Raw genomic sequence first — 25,618 nt, 5'->3', positions numbered from 1 at the left:
AGATTGGGCTTTGACATTAGATGGATGTAAGTTGAGATCTAGAGTCTACTAGTTACTGAATGTGTGACACAAGCAAGTTCCTCAACTCTTTGAGCTTCAGTTTCTTCTTTGCAAGGGGATAATGATAGCACATTCCCCACCCAGTGTGATGAGGCGTCAGTGGGTTAAAGCATATAAATAGTGGCACACAGTCTCTGGCATACAGTAAGCTCTCACTGAAGTGTAGCTGTTACTATTATTACTCTGAATTTCATGACATTTGAAATTCAGAAGCAGTATGTGGAGTCATATGGAAAGGGTTGTTGAGAAACCAGAAGCGGGGAAGTGGTGGAAGTGGCAGGCAGTGATTGTTTCTGTGCCAGTTGTCTAATCTGAGAAGGGAAAGGCTAAGAGGACTATTCAGGAGAAGATGGAGATGGTAAAGGATTTGGCTGTGGAGTCACAGAAGAAACATAATCTGCATGCATGGAAAATGGTATCTACTTGTCATTCAGTGTCTTGTTATGACACTCCTAATATGCCTCTTAATCCTCTCCAATTAATGTGTCTCCCAAGCAAGAGTCTCACTTCATCTTCTAAGACAGTAAAAGGATGCAACTTTATTGAGCATATAAGATAGTCAGGACTACGTAAACACTTCACATATTTGGTAACATTTAATTCTCATAAACAGTTTTGACTGGATTGAATCCCTGCTTCCCAATTTGCAAATTTGTTTCTTTGGACACCTTAATTAATTTCTCTGAACTTCAGTTTCTGTATTGGTAAAAATAGAGGTATTAACACTACCTAACTCATGAGGTTGTATAATTTAAATAAAATTATGATAGCAATTAACACACTGCCAGGGAGATAATTGGCAGTTTCTATTATTGTTTTTATTATTATTGTATATAATGCCCATTTTATGGGTAAGTAAAATGAGGCCTAAGGAGACTACTTTTTTTTTTTTGGAGGAGTCTCACTCTGTCATCCAGGCTGGAGTGCAGTGGTGCCATCTTGGCTCACTGCAACCTCCGCCTCCCGGGTTCTAGCAATTCTCCTGCCTCAGCCTCCCGAGTTGCTGGGATTACAGGCACACGCCTGCACGCCCGGCTAATTTTTTGTATTTTGATAGAGATGGGATTTCACCATGTTGCCCAAGGCTGGTCTTGAACTCCTGACCTTAGGTAATCTACTCGCCTAGACTACGTTTCTAACCGAAGGTCATGCAAGTTATAAAGAGCAGAGCCAGGCTACAAACCCAGATAGGACTATGCTGAGAATCCATGCTCTAATTTTCTGGCTGCCCAGAAGGTGAGAGACAGAAGTAATGCCACCAAACTTTAAAGAGACACTCCCTCTGAAATTAGAAGATATTTTATAATACATGAGGGTCGTCTAGTAGCCTGGATGAATAGTCATTTAAATTGGTCTGGAGTCCTGAATGAAAGGGCAGACATTATCTGTACTTTCCAAAACTTGGTCGAGATCAGATAATTTAATTTCAATTTAGTCTTTCTCCGTATTGAATGTCATTAGGGGGTTACATCATTTCATTCCGGCCTTGGTCCCCTGAATTAGCATGGCAATCATCAGTATATGGCCTTCCTGTCAATAGGGTACAAATAGGGACCCATATGCCACTGCTTAATGATGAAATTCTTGGCCAGGATAAAGATCAGCCCCCCCACATCACCCCACATTTTTTCTCCAAAGCCTTATAGAGATCGCTTTTTATCATTCTCAGGAACTTGCCGCTGGGAAGATCATGAGTCATCAGCTACTAAGGCTTTGTGAAAGAGAACCCAAGCCAGGGTTCTGTAACTTCAAGTGAAAAGGCCTTGGCTCCCTGAGCAGAGGCACCATTTCTGGTGGGACCTCTTGTCCCAGCCAGCTAGAGAGTGGGCAGTTGGTCAAGGGATATGAGTCAGTGGAAGGAACTAGGAAAGGGTACTCTTATCAAGGTCACTCTTATTATTGCATCTCCTCTTCTCAGCACAGAGCCATCTGGAAACACTGAACTTGTAAGACTAAATTCTTGAATTCTGTCTCATCTAATAGTAGCCGTCTTGGTGGAGAGCATTCTCTATTTATTCTCTAATTTCCTGGCATTTCTTTGCTATTCAGACCTTCCTATTACAGCTGATGATTTTACTGTGATAACCTGAATAATGGGAAAAAAAAGACATGGATTGTGATTCCACCTTGCATTTTGCCGCTCACTAGCTGGGTAAATTCTGGCAAGCCACTTTCCTTCTGGGCCTCAGCTTTCTCATGAAACATGCCCTAGACTACCTCACCAAATTTTATTCATTCACTTGACAAGTGTTTTTGCGTTGTTAGAGGAGAGATACATAAATCAGTTTTGTTCAGTGGCCACTGAACAAACACCGATAGTGATTATGTTAATAGGTGAGAAATATCTAGTCACAAAAAACAGAAAGCCAGGCAAAAAGTAGTAAGACCAGTAAGGTTCATTAAGATACTATATTCTAAAATATGTAGGACTGGGCAACAAATTCAAGATATTACTATTATTATTACTGATTGTCTAATATTCCAGGTAGGAAGTCATTTTTTATTTTCGAATCTTCCAAGACTCTTACATTTATTCTTCAAATTCTCTTACTTTGATACAACTTATCTGGTCTTTCACTGCTCATCACTTCATATGAGGACAACTATGGCTATCTTCTACCTCTTTTTTTTTTTTTTGAGATGGAGTCTCGCTCTGTCCCCAGGCTGGAATGCAGTGGAGCAATCTCGGCTCACTGCAAGCTCCGCCTCCTGGGTTCACGCCATTCTCCTGCCTCAGCCTCCCGAGTAGCTGGGACTACAGGTGCCCACCACCACACCCAGCTAATTTTCTGTGTTTTTAGTAGAGACGGGGTTTCGCCATGTTAGTCAGGATGGTCTCGATCTCCTGGCCTTGTGATCCACCCGCCTCGGCCTCCCAAAGTGCTGGGATAACAGGCATGAGCCACCGCATCCGGCCTCTTCTACCTTTTTTCCCTCTACATTTGGACATACCATCAGGTTGATGTTTTTAAAATCACACATAAACACACAACAATAAATACAAAAAGAAAAAATAAAGTTATGCCCTCCTAAAATTTTCTATATTCAGCAACTTTACTCAAAAACTTTATGTAGTAGTGCCCAGTTTCTCATCAATATGTCATCCACTCCTACAACACAGTGCCCAATTCAGAGTACAATAAGTAAAACTGGGCCAACTCCCACTTCCTATTTCAGCTCTCAGGCTGTGTGCAACTTCTCCCTGCTAACCATGCTTTTCTTCCATCGCCTGCCAGTTAAAACCAAGGCCAAGTTCATTGACTACCTTGTCTATGAAACCTAATGGAGCCTACCCTGACCTGTTTAATACATTTTTCCACAGGACATAGTTCTCTGGGGCAACAACCATAATCTCCATGGGTGTTCTCAGGCCTACATACAAAAGAGAAGCATCCAAATTAGCTATCTCCACATAAAACTAAACAACAATACCAACACCAACATCACCAGCACCACCAGCAAAAAACAGGACAAGGTAAAAGTCATTCTCTAATTGGCAAAGACACATGGGTCCATACAGATAGAGTATCTCAGGAAATAACAGAAATGAAACAACCTTATTAACCATCTCAGGAATGTAAGGAAAAAATGCTATAAATTTCACCATTTTGCTTGTTTTCATTTAAACAAACTTTAAGGAGACACCCACTGTGTGCCAGGCATTGTGCTAAGTGCTAGAAATGCAAAATAATAGACTCAGGGCTTGTTATGCCAGTCTCTATGGGCCTGATCTTGGGGCTGAAGATAAAATGGAAGAGACTCTGTACTGCCACCTTCTGTGGTTGCATATACCCTGTTGGGTGCCCTGAGTGCTGGTCACTGTGGCCAGCCTGGACTGTGATTAATCTTCCAGACGGGTTTGCAGACCCAGACACCTATGCCAGCGGGAAACTGGGGAGTGGGACCCTATGTGAGTATCCTGAGAGTATAAGAAAGCATCACACAGACAAGCACACCTGGAAAATCTAGTACTGATCACCACACACCAGCAACTTTTCATGTTTCCCTTTTTCTCATCAAAGGTAAACTACACTGAAACAATTCTACTGTAGTGCTAACATTTAGGTCATAATAAATCCCTTTGAGAGTCTGATGAAATCCATGATCTTTTCCCTAAAAATCTGGACATATGCACACAATTTTTGCCACATTTCTAAGAAGTTCATTTATTCCCTGAAATAAAAATCCAAGGTTAAATAACAATTAAAATCCCTGCTTTAATGTGAAACTGTATTGGTGGATACAACAATAGTGATTTATAATAAAGTCACTAGGTTCTCCCTATTTTCCTGCCTGTGGTTAGTGATGTATTTATTTAGAAGTCATAAGTACAGTCTTCTAGTGCCATTTTTGTGAGCACAATGACTCATTGTAAAAATAATATTTCTACGTATAACATGTTTCTTTCCTCCACATAGTTCTATGGAAATTATCTCATAAATTGTTCCAGGTTCCCTAGAAACTGGATTAAGGAATATATTATTGCCTTCCTTTACAAGTAAGGCATGATTCAAATGCAAAATACACAAGAGTCTGGGAAAATGGCTGAGATATTGGGGAATGATTGAATTCAATCAGAAATCAGAATTATTTCACTCAACAGGGAGTTATGTATTATATGCCTGCTATGTGTCAGGCATTGTACTAGGCATGGGGTCGGCTAGCTCTCAGCCTGCTATCTGGCCCCCAAGTCTGTTCCAAGAGGAGAAACTATATTCAATTTGAAAATTGACTGGAGAAAGTACAGTATCCCTAACTCAGTAACAATATCCTACAGTTTAACAGCATACACGGAGACAGTATAATGTGGGTTGACACAATTTTTGAAAGTAAACAAAACTGGATTCAGATCCTGATTTCAGCACTTATTGAATGGTCTTAGTTAAATTCCTGAAGCTTTTGATCTTTAGTTTTCTTATCTGTAAAATAGAAATTGATTTTAGAGGCTGGGCGCACAGTGGCTCATGCCTGTAATCCCAGCACCTTGGGATGCTGAAGCGAGCACATCATTTGAGGTCAGGAGCTCAAGACCAGCCTGGTCAACATGGTGAAACCCCACCTCTACTAAAAATACAAAAATTAGCTGGTCATGGTGGTGGGTGCCTGTAATCCCAGCTACTTGGGAGGCTGAGGCAGGAAAATCGCTTGAATCTGGTAGGTGGATGTTGCAGTGAGCTGAGATTGTGCCACTGCACTCTAGCCTGGGCAACAGAACAAGACCCCTTCTCAAAGAAAGAAATGACTTCTAGAGCAAGAGTTAGCAAACTACAGCTCTGTGGGCCAAGTTCAGCCATATGTGTGTTTTTTTGTGTAATCCTTGAGCTAAAAATGTTTTCTGCATTTGTAAAGGGGTATAAAAACAAACAACAACAATCAAACAGGAAAACAAGGAAAGCAAAAAAGAATATGCAACAGAGACTCTATGTGGCTTCAAGGCCTAAAATACTTACATCTAGCCCTTCACAGAAAAAGTATGCCAACTCTAAAAAAGTTGGCACCTCCTATTCTATAGTCAGAATGCCTGCATTTGAACCCTTATTGCCTCTTACCGTCAGTATGATCTTGAGCAAATTGCCCAACTTCTGTATTTAATTTTCCTCATATGTCAAGTAGAGATGATAATAGTACTTATTTTACATGATGGGAAGCTGCATATGTTAATATGCTTAAAATGCTGAGAAAGGAGGCTTCTATATAGTAAATATTTAAGAAATGTTACCTATCTTTATTAATAGCATCGTTACCACTGTCATCAGTTATTCAAAAATACTTGTGAATATTAAATAAGATAGTGACCATCAAACAAATAGGACAGTGCCCTTCTCACAATAGGTTCTCAATAACTGTCAGCTATCATTGCTATTGTCATCACCATCACCATCACCATTATCATCATTATAATTTTCAAAGCTCTTTCACATACATCATCTCACTAGAAGCTCCCAACCATCCTGTTGTTGCTGTTATGATTTCCCTCTGATACATGAGAAAATGAAGCTTGGAGAAATGAAGAGTTAGATACTGAGCCAGGAAGAGGCGGAATGTGGACTAGCGCCAGAGATTTTGCATTCTGGACCAATGTGTCCTCTTTCCACACCATACTGCCTCTCCATCAAAATATCTGAGGATCTGTTGTTTGTTAGTTTTCTCCAAATGATATACTTTGCATCCTAGGAGCCTGACAAGGCAGGCAAACATGACTATGTTCCTCCCTGGCATGGTTATGTAGACAGGAAGCTGGGATAATTGGATTCCAGCCATTTGGTCTCAGGACTGCATTTGTAACCAGCCAACTGCTGATGACCAAGCCTAATGGATAAAGCCCTGACCAAACAAACACAACCCCCGTGTAGGAACTTATTGTTTATGCTGCAGAGCTGGCTTCAGAATGTGCCAGGACTCAGACTGCCACTACGACAAGCAGAGCTTTTGGACTGGGGAAATGTTCAGGTGAGGAGGAAAGACATTTTTGACAGCAGATCTTGTGTAGTCAGATCAGAACCGTTTTATTATTTGGTGTAGGCCAAAGGCTATGGCAAGACTCATTTAAGCAAAGTGTGCGCAAGGATTGATGTTTAAACAAAGTTAAGATCACAGTGGTACAGCATTAGAGTGAGTTGATGACTATAAAAAAAGCTAACATTTTGAAGTTAGTTTATAAAAGGAGTCATCATATCTTCATATCACCCCGTTGTTTCTATAGTATTTAAACCAGCTTTAGCTCGGATTTTTTTTTAAGTCAGGAGATTCAAATAGACTTTACTGTGGAGCAGTATGTAAATTTGTGTTTCCTGGTATTGTTGCTGCAAAAATAATAAAAATTATGTTTAAGAAGTGTATTCATCCATTTCACACTGCTAATAAAGATATACCCAGGACTGGGTAATTTATAAAGGAAACAGGTTTAATTGACTCACAGTTCCGCAGGGCTGGGGAGGCCTCAGAAAACTTACAATCATGGAGGAACGGGAAGTAAATACATGCTTTTTCACTTGGCAGCAGCAAGCAGAAGTCCCTAGCAAAAGGGGAAAAAGTGTCTTATAAAACTATCAGATCTCATGAGGACTCACACATTATCATGAGAAAAGCAGCATGGGGGTAACTGCCCTTATGATTCAATTACCTTCCACTGGCTCCCTTCCACGACACATGGGGATTATGGGAACTGCAATTCAAGATGAGATTTGGGAAGGGACACAGCCAAGAGATATCAAGACTCTTCAGCATTGTCCTCGATGTATAGGGCAGAATAAATAAAATACACTTTGTAGACAGGGTTTTGCCATGCTAGGATAAGCAAATGGCATCTGCTTCCAACGATGGAAGTAAGCTGTGCTTAGAAGCAGTTCTGAGACTTGTTCCCCAACTGTTGTGACACAGAGCTCTCAGTCTGAGGAAGGGGACCAGAAGACCTCCCTTCCTAGAAAGACACCCCTATGGATCCCTATGGTGGGATAGATTTAGCTCTTCCTTCTAAGGCAAAGGCAAACAAGTGTAAGGTCTTATAACTCAATATTTGTAGATAAGACCATTTTAAGTAGCCAAGAGTTCCTGCCAGAGTAAAGGAGATAGAAGTAATAAGGAAAGCTGGGGTTCTTAGAAACTCAAAGCAGGTCTGGGAGCTATCCAGGTGTTTGAAGCACTCTGAGCCAATGTTCTGGGATCCCATGTCTCTACTGACCTCTTCTCTTTGTTGGCTACATAAGCCCTGTCTTCTTGGTTTTGAGTTTTCCTAACACCTGCTGCCAGGCAGTTGGCTAACCACCAACCAATCCCTGGCCTGTCACATCACCATTCACACAACAGCTAACACAACAGCCACCTGCGCTGCTTCCTAGGCCTGCAACCTACCTCAGCTCTATCCCAGACTGACAGGCCCTACCTGTACCAAACATATCCAAACTTAAGAATGGAAAGATTGACCTTCTAGAATAGGCTGTGCCATGGTCATTTAAAGTTTTCTACATTGTCTGGGAAGTGGGGTTTGGGGGAAATGTGTAACACTCCTTTTCGCCATACCAACCTCAAGGGTTTGTGGTGAGTAGAAAACAAAATAATGGATGTCCAAGGGCTTTGTACAATTATGGTTTGCAATACAAATGTAAGTGACAATCTCTGTATGTAAAAACATATGTTCAAGTTGGTGTGGTTTTACATGGTCATTCGAGCCAGTGAAAAATGCAAACAGCCAGAGGTCTCAGGAAAACTATACTGTTAATTCAGCAAGGTTGACATGAATAGGAGACTGTGGATAAGGCATGTTATACAAATTATACAGTTTCTGAAAATCTAAAGTTTTATTTTATAGTAATACCTTAGATTTCGTCTTAACATTATTGTGTGACATTAATCACATTTATCATTTTTAAGCATGTTGTGGTGGAAACAAGTGTTTATAAGCATTATATCCTCTTCTGAAATTTTCACAAGGAAAGGGCTGTGGTGTTTTTTTTTTTTTTTTTGCCAGAATTTGCTCAGTAATTTCAGACATGTCTATATTATCTACATGGTGCACACCCAAAAGTTCAGTCATTTAACTCCTTAAGGGTTGCATCCAAAAAAATCCACCATTGTTACCTGAATTTAGGAAGAAATATTAAATAGGCATGTAAAAGTTGTTAGGATCATAATTAAGTAATTATTAAGGTCTAATAAAACAACATATATATACCATATATTGGTGATTTGTAACAATTTATAATATTATCTCATGTGTAATTCTAGCTCCACGCAGGAACATTTAACACCACTTAATTGTGGGAGATCAAGAGTGAAGGCATGGTTTTGGCTACCCTTTGTGCACTAAAATTCAACAATCCTGCAGCTATTTGAGTGAATGGATCCTTATTGCCTTGAAGTTTAATTTTCAGAGAAGCATGACATGCAGATACCCAGATATTTAAATTTTCAAATGATTATTTAGAGCCCATTGAAAATTTTTGAGTTTCTTTCTTAAATTTTCACACTGGCATATGAGTTATGAAATTGGAAATTTTCATAAAATAGGCATAGTTTCAGATGGTAACACTAAGAGAGCTTTGTTAGTTCAGGATACCAAGGCATATCATCAGGCTAATGAAATACAAGACAAATCAAGTTGAAGGAAGAAAAAATTGGAGGTCTAAATGACCACTTAATCATGTATTTAACTTAAAGTTGCATTAAAATGATGCTAGCTGATATTTATAAATGTTATGCCAGGAATTATTTATATATGATGAACATCACTTACTTCATTTGCTATTCACCATAACTCTCTGACAGAGGGTACTGGTGTTGTCTCTATGTGTAGACGTGGAAACTGAACCGTAGGGAGGTCTGAGGTTGCAAGGCTACTTAGTAACGGAATTGGGATTAGAATTCTGGACATTTAACTCTCAGCCACCATTTCTCAGTTAATGATCAGTGAAATACCTAACTGTGCTGAATGAGTACGTCATGGCTTCTTTTCCCCAAAGGTCTGTAATTTATCTGAAAACGTGCTATTTCAATTCACGTGCAGTTGCATTTAACAAGCCACAGCGGCTTATACTTTTAAATGAATTGCAGAAGCAGAAAGTGCTGTTTGTTTAAAAGAAGGAGAGGGAGTATCACATTGAGATGGTCAGAGATGACTATACGGAGGAAGTGGCCATATATATTCAACTATATTTTCAAAGATCCTTCAACTAGACGTATCATGGAGATTAGCTACAGGAGGGAAGAGGAGGCTGAGTTTCCTTACTTGGTAAATTAAGGTAGTAATGTGTCCTGTGAACATCCCAAGTTGTTGCAAGACTCAAATGAAACACTAACTTAAGTGTGCTTTTTAGACGTACACTGTGGCATAACCATGTTGTGCAATAATTATGCTCCCCTCCTTATCCTCCTCTAAAAGCACTTTAAGAATATTGGCAAGCTCATTTAGGTTGAGATCATGTGTCTACTAATCTCTATGTTTTTTTTTTCTTTTTTCTTTCCCAAATTCTGCTTGGCTCTCCCTCATCTGTGGCTGTTTTCTGTTTCAACTAAAAGTGGCTGTTCCCCTGTCTCCAGCTTCCTCCTGCTCTTCTGCAATAGACCAGTTCCTGTCTAACTCTGAAAGTGCTCTGTAAGTCTGTCACTGTCTGTTGTGAGTCTGTCTGTGTCTGCCTATTTATTTATTTATACAAAATATCCTTAAGTGTCTGTTTATACTTCTGTCCTCACAGGACAAAGTTAAGGGTGCACAATTGTTGGCACAGACCTGCCAAGCCCGTATTCATATTGTTTCAGTGGTTTATTTAATTTTCTATTTTTAAATGTTTTAATGATGGGTTTGGCTTCTTCCCTGTTCTGGGAGCACAGCCTTCACAAGCCCTATGGGAGATGAGCACTGCGATGGAGCTGAAATCACCCAGTATAACTGTGATTCTTAGCAGTCCTCTCATCTGGATTATCCCCAGTGCTCCAATTCATTTCTTTACCTCCTTGGCTGTAAGTGGTGGACTCCTTCATACTTCTTAAACAATTGATCATGACTAAATAAGGTACTTTTTAAAAAAGTTTTCTAAAGAGATTACTTTTTAGAGCAGTTTTAGGTTCACAGCATAATTGAGGGAAAGGTACAGAGATTTCCTATATGCCTCCTTACCCCAGGCACAGCCTCCCCCATTGTCAATATCCTCTTTCAGAGTGGTAAATTAGTTACAACTGATGAACCTATATTGACACATCATTATCACTCTGAGTCCATAGTTTACATTAGAGTTCATTCTTAGTACTGTACATTCTGTGGGCTTGGACAAACACATAATGACATGTATCTACCATTGTGGTATTTTACAGAATAATTTCATTGCCCTCAAAATCCTCTGTGCTCTGCCTGTTTATCTCTTCCTCCTCCTCCCCCACCCCAACCTCTGGCAACAATTGATCTTTTTATTTTCTCCATAGTTTTACCTTTTCCAGAATGTCATATTATTGAAATAATACGGTGCATAAACTTTTCAGATTGGCTTCTTTCACTTAGTATATGCATTTAAGATTCCTCCATGTCTGTTCATGGTTTGATAGCTCATTTCAATTTGGCACGGTATAATATTCCGTTGTCAGAAGCACTACAATTTATCCATTCACCTACTAAAAATTTCTTGGTTGCTTTCCAGTTTTAGCAATTACAAATAAAGCTCCTGTATACATGTGTGCAGGTTTTTGCATCAACATTTTCAACTCCTTGGTGTAAATACCAAGAAGCTCAATTGCTGGATTGTATGATAACAGTATGTTTAGTTTTGTAAAAAAAACAGACAAACTGTGTTGCAAAGTGGCTAAACCATTTTGCATTCCAACCAATTTTGTGTGAATTACTGTTGCTCCTCATTCTTGCTAGCATTTGATGCTATCAGTATGATGAATTTTGATTATTTTTATAGGTGTGTAGTGGTGTCTCATCTCCATCTGCAATTCCCTGATGATATATGTACAGCATCTTTTCATTTGCTTATTTGCCATCTAAATATCTTCTTTGATGAGGTGTCTGTTAAGGTCTTTGGCCCATTTTTAAAATTAGGTTGTTCATTTTGTCATTATTGAAATTTAAGAGTTCTTTGTATATTTTGGATAATAGTATGCCTTTGGTATCAGGTATGTCTTTTGCAAATATTTTCTCCCAGTCTATGTCTTGCTTTATCATTCTCTTAACCTCAAAGAGCAAAATTTTTAATTTTAATAAAGTCCACCTCATCAATTATTTCTTTCATGAATTGTACATTTGGTGTTATATCTAAAAAGTTGTCACCAAACCAACAGTCATCTAGATTTTTTCCTAAGCTATCTTCTAGAATTGTCACGGTTTTTATTTTATATTTAGGTCTATGATGCATTTTGAGTTAATTTTTCTGCAAGATAAAAGGTCTGTGTCTAGATTCTTTTCTTTTTTTTTGCATGTCAATGTCCAGTTGTTCTACCACCATGTGTCGACAAGACTATCTTTTCTCCTTTGTATTGTCTGTGCTTCTTTGTCAAAGATAAGTTGACTATATCTACCTTGGTCTACTTCTGGGCTCTCTATACTGTTTCATTGATCTCTTTGTCTATTCTTTGGCAAAACTATACTGCTTCATTTACTGTAGTTTTATATTAAGTCTTGAAGTTGTATAGTATCAGTCCTCTGACTTTATTCTCCTCCTTCAATATTGTGTTGGCTGTTCTGGGTCTTTGTCTCTTCATATAAACTTTAGAATCAGTTATTGTTTGTCAAAAAACAAACAAACAAACAAAAAAAAACCTCACTGAGATTTTGATTGGAAATGCATTAGATCTATAAATCAATTATAAGCCTTGACATCTTGACAATATTCAGTCTTTCTATCCATGAGCATGGAATATATCTCCATTTATGTTCATATTTGATATTTTTCATCAGAGTTTTGTACTTTTCTTCATATAAATCTTGTACATATTTTACAATTTTACAACATTCCAGTACAAACTTGAAAAGCAGGCCAGGTGTGGTGGCTCATGCCTGTAATCCCATCACTTTGGGAGGTCGAGCTGGGTGGATCACGAGGTCAGGAGATGGAGACCATCCTGGCCAACGTGGTGAAACCTCATCTCCACCAAAAATACAAAAAAAAAAAAAAATAGCTGGGCATGGTGGTGCATGCCTGTACTCCCATCCACTTGGGAGGCTGAGGCAAGAGAATTGCTTGAACCCGGGAGATGGAAGTTGCAGTGAGCCAAGATTGTACCACTGCACTCCAACCTGGACAACAGAGTGAGACTCCGTCTCACAAAAAAAAAAAAAAAAAAAAAAAAAAAAAAAAAAAAAGAAAAGAAAGAAAGGAAAAGCAAAGCAAAGCAAAGCAAAGCAGTGGTGACAGCAGACATCCTTGACTTATTCCTGATCTTAGGGGAAATATTTGAGTTTCTCACCATTAAGCCTGGTTTTAGCTGTGGGTTTTGTGTAGATTTTCGATATCAAATTAATAAAGTTCTCCTCTAGTCTTAGTTTACTGAGAGCTTTTTAAATCATGAATTGAGGTTACACTTTGTCAAATGTTTTTTATGCATTTATTAATATAATCATGTGATTTTTCTTTTTTAGCCTATTGATATGATGGATTACATTAATTGATTTTCAAAAGTTGTATTTGCCCTACATACCTGAGATAAATCCCACTTAGTTGGGTGGGAAATTCTGTGTATACATTGTTAGACTTGATTTGCTAATATCTTGTTGATGATTTTTGCATCTATGTTCACAGGAGGTATTGATTTACAGGGTTTTTTGTTTTTTTGTAATGTCTTTGGTTTTGGTACAGGATAATGCTCATAGAATGAGTCAGAAAGTATTCTCTCTGCTTGTATCTTTTAAAACAGATTGTAGAGAATTGGTATAATTTCTTCCTTCTATGTTTGTCAGAATTCACCAGTGAATCCATCTCAACCTGGTACTTTCTGTTTTGAAAGGTTATTAATTTTTATTCAATTTCTTTAATATATATATAAGCTTATTCATATTGTCTATTTCTTCTTGTGTGAGTATTGGCAGAATGTGTCTTTCAAGGAATTGGTCAATTTCATCAAGGTTATCAAATTTGTGGGCATAGAGTATTTTGTAGTACTTGATTATTCTTGAAGATCCCTTTAATGCCCATGGTGTCTATAGTGATGTTGCTTCCTTCATTTCTTATATTAATAATTTTTGTTCTTTCTCTCTCTCTTCATTTTTGTTTAGACTGGCTAGAGATGTGTCAATTTTATTGTTATTTTCAAAGAACTAGCTTTTTGTTTTATTGATTTTCTCTATGAATTTCTTATTTTCAATTTCACTGAATTCTCCCTTAATTTTTATTATTTCATTCTACTTACTTTGAATTTAGTTTCCTCTTCTTTTTCTAACTTCCTAAAGTAGAAACTTAAATCACTGATTTTAGATCTTTCTTCATTTAGTCCAAAATATTTTATAACTTATTCTGAGATTTCTTTTTTGATCCATATGTTATTCAGAAGTGTGTTGCTGAATCTCCAAGTATTTCAGAATTTTCCACCTATCTTTCTGTTATAGATTTCTACTTTAATTCCACTGTGGCCTGAGAGCAGACATTGTGTAATTTCTATTTTTTACATTTGTTAAGGTAAGTTTTATGTAGAATGTGGAATATATTGATAAATGTTCCATATGAACTTAAGAAGAATGTCTATCCTGGCATTGTTGGGTAAAGCAGTCTATTGATACAAATTTTATTGATTCATAGTACTGTTGAGTTCAATTATGCCCTTAACTAATTTTCTGCCTTCTGGATCTGTTCATTTATGATAGAGAAGTGTTGAAGTCTTCAGCTGTAATCGTAAATTTATCTATTTCTCCTTGTACTTCTTAGTTTTTGCCTCCTGTATTTTAGTGTTCTGTTCTTATGTGTATACAGTGTTAAGGATTATTATGTCTTCTTGGAGAACTGACCCCTTTATTATTACGTAGTGCACCTCTTTATCTCTGATAACTTTTCTTGCTCTGAAGTGTGTTCTGTTTAAAATTAATATAACTGCTCTCATTTTCTTTTGATTAATATTACCTTGGTATATATTTCTCCATCCATTTACTCTTAATCTATATGTCTTTATATTTAAAGTGGGTTTCTTGTAAACAACATATAGTTTGGTCTTACTTCTGATCGATTTTGACAATCTCTGTCCTTTAATTGGTGTATTTAGGCCATTATCATTCAAAGTGATTCTTAATACAGCTAAATTAATTTTTTGTCTTCTATTTGTTGCCCTCGTTCTTTGTTCTTATTATTGCCTTCTACCCTTTTTCTACCTTTTGTGGTTTTAAATAAGCATATATTATTCCATTTTCTATCTTTTCTATCATATCAATTTAACTTCTATTTTTACTTTTTTTAGTGGTTGCCCTAGAGTTGGGAAAACATATTTAATAACTAATCCAAGTCCACTTTCAAATTACACTATACAACATTTTGGTAATACAAATACCTTATAATGACAAAATAATCATAATTCCTCTTCTCATCCCTTATTTCATTGCTGTCATTCATTTCATTTACACATAAACATATGTACAGATAGTCACCAACTTATGATGGTCCAACTTAACAATTTTTCAACTTTATGATGGGTTTATCAGGATATAACTCCATTGAGGAGCATAAAAGCATGCATAGTTAGTTAATACATTATTGCTATGATTATTTTGAACAATCTGTTATCTACCTGAGCAATTAAGAATTAGAAAAATAAAAGCTATTATTTTACTTCACTTATTACTTCTCTGATGCTCTTCCTTTTTCTATGTAAAACTGAGAATCTGGCCTATTTATTTTCCTTCCATCTAAATAATGTCTGTGAAAATTTTTTTCTTTTGCAAAGCAGGTATACTGGCAACAAATTCCCTCAATTTCTATTTGTCCCACAAAGTTCTTATTTCTCCTTTACTTTTGAAGGATAATTTCACAGGGTTGGAATTCCAGGTTGCCATTTTTTTTTCTCTCAACACTTTAAACATTTCACTCTTTTCTTTCTTGCACGGTTTCTGAGAAGTTGGATGTAATTTTTATCTTTGCTCCTCTATAAGTATTTTTCCACTCTGGCTTTTTGTCAGAATTTTTTATCTTTGATTTTCTTTAGTTGGAATATGAAATGCCTGGTTGTAATTTTGCTGGCATTTATCCTGCTTGGTATTCTCTGAGCTTCCTGGATCTATAGTTTGGCATCTGACATTCATTTGCGGGAAAATTCTCCATGATTATTTATTCTCCATGAAATGTTTCTTCTGTTTCTTTCTCTCTGTTTTCTTTTTCTTGTATACTTGTGGTGCACTTTTTTTTAGTTGTCCCATAGTTTTTGGATACTGTGTTCTGTATTTTTTTTCTGTCTTTTTTTTCAATTTTGGAGGTTTCTATTGAGATATCCTAAAGCTCAGAGATTCTTTTCTCAACCATGTCTAGTCTACTAATAAGTCCATCAAAGGCAGTCTTCATTTTTGCAGCAGTGTTTTTGACCTTTAGCATTTCTACTTGGTTCTTTCTCAGAATTTCCATCTCATTGCTTACGTTACTCATCTGTTCTTGCATGTCATCTACTTTTTCCATTAGACCCTTAGCATATTAATCACAGTTGTTTTAAGTTCCCAGTCTGATAATTCCAATGTCCCTTCCATATCTGATTCTGGTTCTGATGCTTAAGCTGGCCTCTCCAACTGTGTGGTTTTTGTTTTGTTTTGTTTTGTTTTGTTTTGTTCTGCCATTTACTATGCCTTGTAATTTTTTCTTGATAGCTACACATGATGTCTTTGGTAAAGGCACTTTAGTAAACAGGCACACTATTTACCAATATGGTGTTAAGGTATGGGGGGAGGGGAATGGTTTGTAGTCCTGTGATTAGTTCTCTGTCTTCTAGAGAGCCTGTGCTTCTGGGCTGTGAACTTCACACGTGCTTCTTAGTTTGTCACCCTCTTTGGTTCTTGGGTGGCTTAAGGGGGCTGGAGTTGGATATTTCCCTTCCCCCAAGGTCAGCTGGGCTAGATAAAATTCTAATAGGTTAGGCTTGCTACATATTTCTCCTGAAGGCAGACCTCATTAAGAACAGAATGCTCTGGAATATTTCAAAATAATTACTTCCCTCCTCCCTGTCAGAAGCATGAGGGGATTCTTCTCAGATATTTACAGTGAAATCTGATTGAGTTCCTGAAGGTGAAACTCACAAAAGTGAGAGGTCCCCTATTACTGGCACCCCCCCCCCCCTCGAGTTTTTATCTCTCATATACTTGTCCACTCAGAGGCTCTAACAGTCTATCAATTACAGTCATGCCAACTCCATGCCCATGCCTGGAATGTCTTCACTGCCCCTACAGTCAATGCATCAGCAGATCCTGTCAGCTCTACCTTGAAGCTATATCCTGAATCCAACTACATCTCAATACCTCCACTGCTACCAACATACAGGACTTCTAAGCTTCAGAAATGCGAGATAATAAGTTTGTGTTACCTGAAGCCACTAAGTTTGTGGTAATTTGTTGCAGCAGCAACAGGAAGCTAATACACCTCCTAATTTACCCCTGGGTTTTAACTCCAACCTCACTCTAGTCCATTCAACACACCACAGCCAGAATGTTCCTTAAAAACATAAAGTCTTCAGGAACCTCCTCTGCTCGTGACTTTGGCTGCCATCCTATTGCTTTTAGGACGAGGACAACAGTCCTTAGTGTGGTGGGTCCTTGCTGACTTTGTGCCCTCATCTTAGGCTGATGCCTACTTTGTTCCCCTCTCAACACATGGGCCTGCCCCCAGGACTGTGGGCCTTTGCTCTTGCTGATCCTTTTGCCTGCATCCTCCCCATCCTGGCTTGGTGAGCCCCTACTCAATTTTCAGTTCTCATCTCCTGTTGCTTCCTCAGTGACAGAACCCTGACACACTAACCAAGATCTCATCCCCCTCTGACATGCTCTCATAGCATCACCAAATACCTCTCACTCCTGACACTACTTGTAGCTGTAATGTTATAGCTGGCTGTGGTCTCTCACACTACACTGCTAGCTCCATGAGTACAGGGACTGTGTCTCCACTCTGATATCTCCAAGGCATGGCACTGTGCCTGGACTGTTGTAAGCAATCAAAAAAAATATTTTAGTAAATAAGTGGCTGAATGAATAAATGTCTAGGATTTGTGTTCATGGAAAAAATACCAACTGTAAAATCTTTGTTTCCAGCTAACAGAACTCTGGCTTTTGTGAAACTGCCTTAGTGTTGAATCTCTTTAAACCAAGGCACTTTATATTTTAATAGATTTTAATGATATATTTAATATATCTTAAAATATAAAATATTTTATATAATATATCTTAAAATTAAAATATAAAATATTTTAATGATCTATTAAATATATATTAATATATAATATATTTTAATGATTAAAACATCTTGCAAACCTCCCTCCGCACCCAGTCTTTGTGAACACTGACTTGCAGGAGAAGGCTGGGGTGATGTATAATAAAGTCTAATCATTTCCTGATAATACCAGGCTGGGCAGGCAGAGGGGGCTATTATTACACTACTAATTACCACACCCAGGCTGCTCTAAGTGCGATGCTAATTGCTCAGTGAATGAATTGTAGACTCAGGTAATTACCAAATCTAATGTGGCTCCCGTCATGTTTGAGTAAATTAATGCAAATGGGGGAAGCAACCCAGCTTGAAGGGAGTTGCCGCTTGCATTGCTGTTTCTTGGGAAACAGCAGTGTTTTTTTATTAGATGTGAAACTGCCCAGGTATACCCAGTCATCTAGAGTTGTCTTTCCACCAAAGCAGCTGTGAGAAAGCAAGTAAGATCTTGCACCAAATGAAACAGGGAGACTTTTGTCACTCTGACAGATGATTGTCTCTTTCTGGAGCTGTTTATCTGTAAAGCCATTTACAGATAATGCCAGGCTAGGCAGGCAGAGAGGGGCTATTATTATACTACTAGTTCCCAAATCCAGGCTGCTCTAAGTGACCTTAATTGATCACAGGGTTGAGGTTTCCTTAGCTCTGTGATCAATTAACAAGTGAATAAACGTTTGTTCAGTTACTAAGGAAAGGGTTTCTGCACTGAATTGGGAATTTTGTACTGAGTTCAAGTTCTACCTCAATCATCAGATAAGAGCAATACTTTTTGGCTGGCACTATTCCAATAAACATTATATGTGCATTATCTCATTTAATGTCTACAACAAGCCACAACATTCGTGATAATTCACAGAATTAGTAAACGGCAGAGCCAGGATTTGAACCAAGGCATTCTGCCTCCAGAACCTGTATTCTTAACTATTCCGCATTTATTTATTTCTTTGACCCTAGGAAACTCACATTTTCTGAATATTGTTTTACTTACCAGTGAAGATTCCTGCCATCCATTGTGTGTCCAGCCCTTCTGTTAAGGCATTTGCAGATGTTCACTTTCACAACAAAGGTGTCAAGGAGGTAGGAGTAACTTATCTGACCATGCCTCATAACTAGTAGATGGTAATTTGGGATTTGAACGCTATTCGGTTTGCCTGCAGTACCCTGTGCTTTCTTTTCTCTCAATATTTCCCAAATTGAGGATGTTTAGATCCCCATGAATGGACCTACAGACTGCTGGAGGTTTGCACACTCCAGTTAGAGACAGTGCATGAAGTTAGCCAGCAACAGTGGAGTGGACATGAACGCAACACTGAGCTCTGAATTCACAAGGCAATGTAAGTTTATAAGGTGGCCAACCAGGTGATCCCAGATCTGCTCCTATTATTTATTTATTACCAAAGTGAAAATACCAACTTAAAATATATATGCTTGAATCATGGAGACTTGGGAATACTCAAACCCAGGGTATGTCTTTATGAGCCAGACTCCAGTTGGGATGTACTATCCTCTGCTAGACTCCTGCCAAGAAAAGCTTGGACTAGTTCCTCCTTCCTGTGTCTATCAGCCACCGTACCATGGTGAGAGGAACCACTCAAATGTTGTACAGTTGAGCCTTGAACAACGTGGGTTTGAACCGTGTGGGTCCACTTACGCATGGATTTTCTTCTGCCTCTGCCACCCCTGAGACAGGAAGACCAACCCCCCTCTTCATCCTCCTCCTCCTCAGCCTCCTCAATGTGAAGAGGCTGAGGAAGAGGACTTTTAAGATGGTCCACTTCCACATAACAAATAGTAAATATATGCTCTCTTCTTTAAGATTTTCTTAATAACATTTTCTGTAGCTTACTTTATTATAAGTACAAAATATGCATTAACTGACTATGTTATCAGTAAGGCTTTCAGTCAACAGTAAACTACCAGTATTTAAGTTTTGGGGGAGTCAAAACTTATATGCAGATTTTTCAACTGCACAGGGCATCAGCAGCCCTAACTCCTACATTGTTCAACGATCAACTGTAACTGGAAAATGTGCCCATCTGCTTACTCTCATATCCACAGACAGCTGTTGCCTTTCAACTGCCCTCTGGATAAAGGGAACCTCCATTTGGAATATCCACTCCATTCCCACACTTCTTTTCTAGTTATTCCTGACAAGTGACTCATTAGCACATGAGAAACAGATGCTTATGAGGAGAGACGTGTGAAAAGCAGGCTGCTGTAGAGGTTGCCTGCATTCCACAGCAGTACATCTTTTTATGTGGTCACAGATGTCTGGTTGCCTTCTCAACTAGGATACCTTTTTCATGCGAACTCGGTGTAGGAGAAGGTGACATTGCTTGCCAGTGAAAGTGATCTATTAGCCATAGAACAGGGCAAAGGTTCAGGAGTGTGTTCTGAGGTTAAGGGCACGGGCACCATGCACATTGTAACCTTAGATAAACTGCGTAACTGCTCCGAGCCTCAGTTTTCTAATCTGTAAGAACAGTCTAAGTAGAGTACCTGCCACTTAGTGAGTGTAAAAAGTAAATTGTATACATGAAATAAGGTATGTAACTTCCAAAAATGGTACCTGGCACACATCCTAATGTCTTAATAAATTGAGCTGTGTATGATTTCTTAGTATTGTCATCCAGGTTTCTCCTGCACAAACATCCACTTCAGGGATATCCCTGCACCTCAGATACTAAAGCGCAGCCCCATTTCCTAGGGCTGTTTGGTCCTGAGCCCTTGTTTGAAGACTCATACATAAGTCACTAAGCAATGCTGCTCAGGGGCAAGAGCAATGGGGAAGGGGTTCCTTGCCCTGGTCCTGGCCCAGGCCTGTGCTCACCCATCATGACACTCAGGAGACTCACTCAGCTGCTATGAGCTTCACTTCTCTCCTCTGTATAATACCAGTCTTATCACCTGCCTTGCCTGGCCTGCAGAATAACTGTGATTATAAAAGGAGTCCGTGGATAGGGAAATCGATTGGTGTTGCTTTAGTACGCATATTTGCCAAAAGAGGGCTTTGTGATTCTGATAAGGGAGAAGAGAAAGGCAAAGTCAGGGAGGCTTCTATATCTTGAGGCCAGTTAAGTTTCATCCATAAAGGAAATAAAAGAGAAAAATATTTCTAAGCCATTAAGTCCATATGTACATCATCATCATCATTATCATCATCATCATCATCATTACATACTCTTAATTCAATGCAGAGGAGCAAAATGAGGCATAGAGAGATTAAATAACTGCCAAATGTCACAGAGTTGGTAAGTGGTACTTTTTAATCTCAATAAAATAGTAAAATTAAGATTAAAAAGTAAAAAAAAATAATTTTAGCTTCAACATATTGAGCTTCTACTATGTGGCAGACTCTGTGTTAATGTTTTTCTTACATTATGTTATTTAATCCACAGAGCAAAGCTATGTGGTAGGTATCATTACCCTCAGTTACAGAGGTATAGAATGTGATGCATAGAGAGATTAAATAAGTTGTCAAATGTCACAAAGCTGGCAAGTGGCAGAGCCTGAATGGGAACTAGGTTTGCTTGACTCAAGTGAGGGTCATGGTTACTATTCTGCATAACGCAGCCCTCTAGCTGATGAGACAAGGCAAAGGGAAATAACCACACATGACAGGGCCTGAGAAAAGTTGTGAAGGCTAAACCTTTTGCACAATTAAGTACATCAGAAAATGGCTGCTGGGAGTTATATTTCTATATCCAGAATCTGACCATTCCTCACCACCTTTACAGCTACTTCCTGGACCAAGTCCAGCTTTACAGCTACTTCCTGGACCAAGTCACTGTCTTCTCTCACCTGGATTATTGCTGTAAACTCCTAATTGGTGTCACTGTCCACACCCTACCTCCATCCCATATACTCGAAATAGAGCATCCAGAGGGATTCTGCTGAGAGGCCATTCAGACCATGTCGGTGCTCTGCTCAGACCCCTCACATGTAGTAAAAGCCAGAGCCTTATAGGGATTTTCAAGCCCATCCCCGCCCACTTGGCCCTGGCTGCCTTGTTGACGTCAACTCCTTTCATTCCTCCCCTTACTCTTTCTGCCTCAACCGGCTGCATCCTTGAGGTTCTTCAGATATGCCAGGCAGGATTGAACCTCAGGACCTTTGCATCTGCTGTTCCCTCTACCTAGAATGTTATTTTCCTGGATAGGCACATGCCTCAGTTTCTCACTATATTTCACAGGGCTCAGTCAGGAGACAGAAATGGCCTGGGTATTTAAAACCATTTTAACATAAAATGTTGCTAACTAGGCATATAGTCATTAACTACTGAAAGAATGCTCTGAAGTATTATGGAGTTAGCAACTGCAGGGAGCAACTACTAGCTCTAGGGCTGAGAAAATAGATAAAATAATCACAAAAACTTAGACACTTAGAATAGGGACCCTACTGAGCAGAAATTTAGACCTTTGAGAAACAGGGACTGTCCAGATGAACCTGATGTTTCTGAGGGGCTGCTGTAAGGCTGGTTCTGCAAGAGTTAGAAAGACTAACCTGGACTCAGCTGCTGCTCCAGGAAAGCACTGCCTCTGCTGGGGTAAACAAGCATTCCAGGAATGACGTGTATAGGAACCACAGCAGACAGAAAGCTCACAGGAGCGAGCCCCTTTCCTTCCTCCAGCTTCCACTCCCCTGTGACACCCTGTGTTCATGGAACTGGACAAGAAGCCAGCCAACAAAGCAGACATTTGGTTTGCAGAATGGCAAAGCCAAGTATGCAAGGCGTGGTTTGGAGGCTGAGCATCTACGACTCACTAGCTGGGATTCTAGCTTCCCTAAGGTCTTGCATATCTCACTGGGACCTTTCCTGGTCACCCTAGTTAATAGTGGCTGATCTGGCCCTTTCTATCTCTTTTCCCATTTTATTCTTCTTAACACTGACCTATCTGGCAAGTAGTAGCAGATGCTTTGTATGTTCTGTATGTCACATCCCCTTGGCTCAGCTGTCTCTCAACAACAGCTGTGGTGGACGGTTCTGTGAGAGCTCGGACTCATGCCCTTTACTGAGGCCCTGTTCTTCAATTAACACCTGCTTCTAGCCAGCTGAAGGGACTAGTTATTCTAGATTAGGGTTTCTCAATCCTGGCACTGTTGACATTTTGGGCCAGATAATTCTTTGTTATGGGAGGCTGTGCTATGTATCGTACAATATTGATCAGCATCCCCGGTCCCTACCTGCTAGGTGCCGGTAGCACTACCTCTTCAGTGACAACCAAAAATGCTTCCAAAATGGCCCCTGGGGGATAAAATGCTCTCTGCTGAGAATCACATTTCTAGACTTATACCTAGTCCATGGGCTATGTGAGAACCAGTTAAGCACATGGGTATTTGCATGAGCTAGAGTGGGTTTGATTGGATGGGTCTTTATGTATGACCTATATTCCCGTGGGCATCACTAAACTTGACTATGCGTTATTTTGCTCACATGTAAAATGAAAATGGTACTATCTCATAGGGCAATTATGGGGATTAAATAAAGTAATTTATGGAGAGGGCTTAGTACAAACCAATTTGTCAATACAAATCAACAATAAACTATTGTAATTCAAAGCAAAGCATCAATGTAAGTCATGAGAAACTACCACCAAGTTGTTTTGTCAACATATGATGCCAAATAGCTGACTGGTATTTGTTTGTTTGTCTCACTGAAAGTGCTTGACACCGGTCTCAGAGAAATGAGTGGTGAACATGCTTCTAAAATCTGTAGAAATTTCATAGGAATGGCTGCCAGATGCTGGAATCTGGGTAACTGATGATGAGACTCGCCTGCAATTGAGATGCATTTAAAGGCAATTAAGATATTGAGTGCAATTGTATGACACTGCAGAAAAATAATAAACACTTGTCAAGTAGTAAATTTCACTGTAATGCTTAGAGTCAACTTGCTGTTTGATTCATCTAACTGATTTACTGTTCCAAATGGCACCAAAAGGAATGAAAGTAACAAATACAGTTACATTGTATTTCAGGCTCTGAGTGGTTTATTCATCTCAATCAGCAGTCAGAACCCAAAATTATCCCTGGTAGATAGGATGTAGCATATTCAGGTACAGCTTGAGGTGGTACATAGGGTTCATTCTGATGAGTGACACAAGAACCCCAGGCTTTGTTGGCAGTAAGAAATCTGGGTTCTTGTCCCAGCTCTGCCACTTACCCCCTGTGCACTCCTAGGCCTGTTGTTTCCTCCAGGACTGTTTCTCCACATTTAATATGAGTAATCTGGGTGCAGTTCATTTGGTTTTCTATCTCTATGAAGTATCACCCCACCCCTACTCCCACTTCACCATACCCTCAAAAGTATGCAAAGAAAGGAAGTCAAGAGTAGAAGGAGTGCTCTTGACTTTGGTGCAGTTGAAGCATGCCTGTTGAATTCTCATGCCTTCTTTCCTTCCTTTCTAGGTACACCGTTCTGCACAGAGGACATCATCAGGAACTCGAGAAACTGCCCATACACAATGACCCAGAATCCCTGGAATCATGCTTCTGATTGAGGACATAGCTCACAATTTAGCCATTCATTCGCATTCATGTTTGCATGAACAGGTCACCCTGGCATCACTCCTGATCCTCATCACCACCAGTGAGGCACGAGGCAGTAGGGGCTGAGAGCCCAGAGGAGGTACATGGAGGACAGTGTTGGGGAGTAGCTGAGGCCAGAGCCTCGAGGGTCTCAGAGTTGTGAAGAAGCTTCAGGCATCGTCAGATTCAGCCTCCCATGCAAAGCAGGAGTAGCATCTTCTATTGCATCCCTGAAAGTTGTTCAATCTCTGCTTATACACCTCCAGGGACAGGAGCTCTCTACCTCCTAATTCAGGCCCTTTTATTTTGGAGAAGCTCTCATTATAAGGAATTTCATTCCTTTCTTGGAACACAAACCTGTTGCTGCTCCAACTTCCATGCAGTTAGCCTCCACTTTCCCGTGAGAGCTCTTAAATACTGGAAGAGAGTAATCTGTCACCATGCCTTTCAGTTTTTTTATAAACTGATCATCTCCAGTTTCCTCTCAATTATGGCCATCTTCTTCTGGACATGCTTTGGTGGGTGAATTAATCATGGTTCTTCTAATAAAGTTAGGTTGATATCAATGCCAATATGTCTATCTAGAAGCATTGACATAGTGACAAGTGAAGTGTCAAGATTTTTGGCTTATAGCCATGAATATTTTCCTTCTTTTCCTCCTTGGGAATAGGTTTTGGAGATTCCACTTCGGTTTTGGCTTCAGAGCCGTTACTAAAAGGCATCTTTGCAGCTTGTCTGATGTGTGTGCGTGCATGTACACATGTGTGTTTAAAGTTGACATTTTCTTATTGGCATATTGATGTTGAGGTCATTAGGAATTCATTTCATTTCTATGGCAATGGGAAGAGGATCTTACTTCTTTCCTGAGAATGTTGATTGAGAATGACCTTATAACCCAGAGTCTGGGAGAGAAACTGACTTTTCTTCACCTTTATCAGCATCTTATCCTCTCGAAATACCTATGGAGATGCTTCTCTTTCTCAGTCAAAGCAATCACCATCTTCCTTCATCTTGGGGTAAATTATATACTCAGCTTGAGGGTCTGAGGGCAAAATTTTAAAGCTGCCTTTCTTTTGGCTGCTGAGCTGATTTTTTAAAACCCTATTGAAAGGATTTATTACTGGTCCTCCCTTAGTGAGACAAAGGGAACAGGGCATGTGGGCGAAGTT

This window comes from Pongo pygmaeus, chromosome 4, assembly GCF_028885625.2.
Source record: "Pongo pygmaeus isolate AG05252 chromosome 4, NHGRI_mPonPyg2-v2.0_pri, whole genome shotgun sequence".
Classification (NCBI taxonomy): domain Eukaryota; kingdom Metazoa; phylum Chordata; class Mammalia; order Primates; family Hominidae; genus Pongo; species Pongo pygmaeus.
The sequence above is the reverse complement of the archived record's forward strand: the minus strand, read 5'-3'. Positions refer to the sequence as shown.